This window comes from Eptesicus fuscus, chromosome 3 (genome assembly GCF_027574615.1).
Source record: "Eptesicus fuscus isolate TK198812 chromosome 3, DD_ASM_mEF_20220401, whole genome shotgun sequence".
NCBI classification, from domain to species: domain Eukaryota; kingdom Metazoa; phylum Chordata; class Mammalia; order Chiroptera; family Vespertilionidae; genus Eptesicus; species Eptesicus fuscus.
In genome coordinates this window covers 103,206,766-103,211,744 of record NC_072475.1, presented here as the reverse complement: position 1 = coordinate 103,211,744, position 4,979 = coordinate 103,206,766, and positions in this window count along the sequence as shown.

Below are 4,979 nucleotides of genomic sequence, written 5' to 3'. Positions count from 1 at the left end.
CTCAACCACTGAGCCAAGCTGACCGGATGAAAGTAGAGCTTTTCAAAGACCATCTTGAGACAGATCTGTCTTTAGTTGGACCCCCAGTGCAAACTGGGTCCTTATTCAACATCAGGTCAATGTGAGGCTTCCCAGGTACTCCCTGTGTTGTCTCCAACATGTGAGATTTTCTGAAGAATTCCAGTTTCTTAGTACCAATACTTTCTTCTGTGTCCACAGTGTCTCCTGTAATCTGCTTTCCAGTTTTTGCAATAACTTTTATCTCCAGAGAGAGCACTGTTTTCCCTTGAACCACACCACTACGTTCTTGAATTTCTTGTCCCATTGTACGATAGCTGAATAAATGTAAACTGGGTCCTAGGGCTTGGCCTTGCATGATTTCTTTGAGCCTACTTGCCTGCTTCCCCAATATTGTAAGGCACACATCTAGAGGTCTGCTTGAGGACTTGCTTGCCATTCTTGACTATGGACTTGAACCATCCCTGATAAATACCTGTCCCTTGGTATTGTTCCCCCCTCCATCCCATCTCCCCGGTAATGGAAGAGTTCATACTTTACCATTGTCCAGTTTTAATCTCCAACAGATCATCTTTGTGCCTTGCTATTCTTCACCTCTCGTATAATTAAGTTTAATAAGCCATTTATTGAGTAACTACCTCATGATTATTACAAAGATGAATAAAGTTAAATTTTATCCTTACAAAATTTATCCATTGGTGGGTGTATTAGTTTCCTATGGCTGCCTTAACAAAGTACCACGAGAGATAGCTTAGAACAACAGATATTTATTGTCTTGAAGTTCTGGTAGCTAGCTGTGAAATCAAGATTGGCAGTGTTATGCCCTGGCCAGTTTTTCTCAGTGGTTAGAGCATTGGCCCACAGACTGAAGGCTTGTGTTTTAATTCCCAGTCAAGGGCTCGTACGTCCGTTGTAGGCTCAATCCCTGGTTGGGGTGTGTGAAGGAGGCAATAAATTGATGTTTCTCTCTTTCCCCTTCCCCCAACTTCCCTCCCTTCCACTCTGAAAAATCAATGGAAAACATATCCTTGGGTGAGGATTTAAAAAAAAAGATTGGCAGCGGTAGCCCTTTCTAAGGGCTGTGAGAGAATCTGTTCCTTGCCTATCTCCTAGATCCTGGTAGCCGCAGGCGTCCCTTGGCTATAGATGCTGTTCTCTCTGTCTTCACATTAGCTTCCTTCTGGACTTGTGTATGTCCAAATTTCCTTTTTGTAAGGAAACATTTTACATTGGATTAAGAGCCCACCCTACTCCAGGATCACCTCGTCTTAACTTAGCTAATTACATCAGAAACAATTCTATTTCCAAATAAGCTCACAGACTGAGAGAGTGTGTGTTAGGATTTCAACATATTAATTTGGAGGGACACAATTCAACCTATAACAGTGAGCTAAATGCAAACTAATAGAATTAACTGGAATATAAGAAGCTAAACACTAATGATAAGCACCGAGAGCTAGCAAAGCACAGAAGAGTGTTGCATAAGACTAAGGTAGACAATGCCGAACTGGCTCATGGCAGAATGAAGCCATCATCTAAACAGTAAGTCAAAGATTCTGGTGGTGCTGCCACAGAGCCAAGAAGAATGTGTCACTGCAGCTGAGCCTACAAAAGCCTCTTCCTTCTGTGGACAGCAGGCCAGAGTGACTGGGTTCCTTGGGTGAATCCATCTGTGAGTTCACCACAGAGAAAATGGTCTTTCTCTAGCATATGCTGTATGTCCAATATCTATTGGGTGTCAGAGTCTATTGCACTTATCAGATTTATTAGATAAAATTGCCGGAGGGCGGAAGTATCAAAAAGTATAAGTAATTAAAACACTAAGCTATAATATTATTAAAGGTATATTAAAATCAATGACATCCATTTGAAAAGATATATTTCACAGCCTGTCCTCCATGGTGGGAGATGTGGCTGAGCAGAAACAGGTCAAGCAACGAGTTTTGTTAATGAAGGTCCTTGTGGAAAAGGTGGCCAGAGACAAAATCAGTTAAAATCTTTATTGTGTCTTGACAGCCCACATGAATCTATGATGATGATAAATGTTCTCATTTAGAACTTTTTCTTTTCCTTAGACATTTTACATGCTGTCTCCAATTTGCTTTGAATTTCTCAGAAGACATATGTTCTCAGAAGAAAGTCTCTGCTTGCTTTTCATTAAGTCAGATCTTATCAGGGTGCTTGCATGTGGCATCACATTTGAGCCATTAATCTTATGACCGGATATTACAAAGAGGGAGGGGATACCTTAACAGGTTGAGGGCCATTACCCTTGAGAAGCAGCCCTAGGCACCCAGAAACAAGCACCGGCCCAGGAACTACCACGGCACTCATTAAGCACTTTCCGGAAGCTAAAGCTCTGGACAAGAAGGTTTCTCCATAGAAGGGTGCTCAGTGGCCAGTGGAAGCTGAAAACGGCTTGTGCGGCACTGAGCTTGAACTTGATGCAGGTGAATCACTTACCTGCAGGATCCTGGAAGGACACCAGCTGATAACTGTTAATTTTTAGTGACATTAAGGTTTCTCTGGTATTAAGACACAAATCAGCCCTAGCCCGTTTGGCTCTGTAGTTGGAGCCTCGGCCATGGACTGAAGAGTATAGGGTTCATTTCTGGTCAAAGGCAGGTACCTCGGTTGCAGGCTCCAGCCCCCACATCAGGCATGTGTGGGAGGCAACCAATCGATGTGTCTCTTTGGCATTGATGTTTCTCTCTGTGTGTCTCTCTCCCTCCCTTCCACTTTCTCTAAAAATCAATGGAGAAAATATTCTCAGGTGAGGATTAACAAAACAAAACAAAAAAAGAAAGAAAAGAAAGACACAAACCAATGGGACAACACAAACATAGGATAAAATAAAAAGACGACAATTTCCTATTTCTACTATAACAATTTTATAAAGTGTACCAACACATACCCACATGTGTACATAAACACACAAGCGTTCCTACAAACTAGGACATTAGCAACACTCCAACAGACCAGGAATTGGTTTAGATGAAGGCCTTATTTTGTGATTAGAACTTTGCTATTTGTCCTAAGAGCAATGTAAAGTCATTGATGGATTTTAAGAGGGAAAATCCACAATCATATTTGCATTTTTCAAAGGTAATTTTGGTTACCATGTGGATCACAGATGTAAAACAGGACAAGAGACATGAGAACCTTGTCCTAAGGCAGGCCTGTGGGGAGGAGAAAGTGTAAAAATCTCAGGATATTTTGGAGGTCAAATCAAAGAACTTGATGGTGGCTTGAATATTGGAGGTGTTAATAGAGACTTCCAGCATTCTGGGCATATGACCAGATGAATAGTAAGGAATTCACAGAGACACAATGGGGCATGAGTTATACTTTAGACATAATTGGGTTTACAATGCTTGTAAAATATTTTAGTAGGGATGCTATGTTGGGTATGCCCATGCCTTAATGTAGCCAGATATCAAATCTACTCAATACTGTCTAGATAGTTTTTATTTGTTATCTAAGTTAGTCTTCAAGCTTTTTTTTTTTTTAATTACAAACTTTTTTTTTTAATGGAGAGAATAGGAAATCTAGAATTGTGTCAAATTTGTAAACTAAATATACACAAAATGTTTCAGGAAACTGTTTTGTTTCATTTTCCCCCAGGAAATGTGCTGTCATTTGAGGGAGTAGAAATTATATAGGGTGAAAGGTCTACCAGCCCACCCAAAAAGGTCACAAAGTCAGGTTCTAAGAGAAATTAGGTCATTAGTAGGGAATATACATGTTCTTGCTATACATTACTCAGCTTTTAGTCATCTTCTCCAGACTATATCCATTTAGTGTCTCTTCTTAGGGGAACACAGGGTGTGGCCACATGGTAGCATTCTGCTAATTCCATCCAACTAGTTTGAGAAACATCTCAGAATTTACCTTAGTATTATTCCAAATCACTCTATGAAGTGAATGTCAAGTATTTTATCTCTACTTCCCTAAAAAAGAGAATGGGTTGCTGGGGAAATGTCAAGTCAGTCATAAAGCATTTCCAAAGGGAGGGCATATTAAATGAAAATGTTAATTCTTGTCTGGTTTAACAAGCTCTCATGGCAGCTCCTGGTGGTAGTAAAATTTATATTCCTACTAGGACAGCCCAGAATAAAGCATCAGCATTGGCATGGGGTGGAAGGCAGTGCTGGGAAATGGTGAAGCGTGCAGTTGGCAGCTCCCCTTTTCGTGACTGAATAGTGTGTCCTTGTTGTGCCTAGGAGGTCCACCTCATGAGGTGGAGACAGTACAATCAGGTAAGACATTTTTTGCTTATTCCTTTTTCAGAAAAAAAGATGACTGTTGATGTGGGCTGAGGTGGAGTGGACCAAGTTTTATGCGGATTTTTTTTCAATAGATGGAGTTACATGTATGTTGATATATATGCGTTTTGATATGCATGCTATTTTGTTGTATTAACAGCAAGCTTCAAAACTTCATATGTCAAATTTGCTGAAGGTGTTAACATCATAGATATTTTTACACTTAAAAATGTCAAATTTCGTGTCCAAAAAAGAGCATTTGCTGGAAGTTTTAATTCATTATTTTGAAGAAAAAGTTATCATATACTTCGGGAAGCTTATGGTGAACACGCTCCATTTCAGGATACTTGTGAACTCTGGTTTAAATGCTTTAAAAGTGATGATTTCGATATGAAAGAGAAAGAACGTCCAGGTCAACCAAAAAAGTTTGAAGGCCAACAATTACAAGGATTATTGGATGAAGATGCATGTCAAACTCAAAAACAACTTGCAGAAAGATTAAACATTGCTCAGCAAACAATTTCCGATCATTTACAAGCAATGGGAAAGAATTTAAAGGAAGAAAAATGGGTGCCACATCAACTGAACGAAAGACAAATGGAAAACCGAAAAATCATCAGTAAAATGTTGCTTCAATGGCACAAAAGAAAGTCTTTTTTGCATCAAATTGTGACTGGCGATGAAAAGTGGATGTAT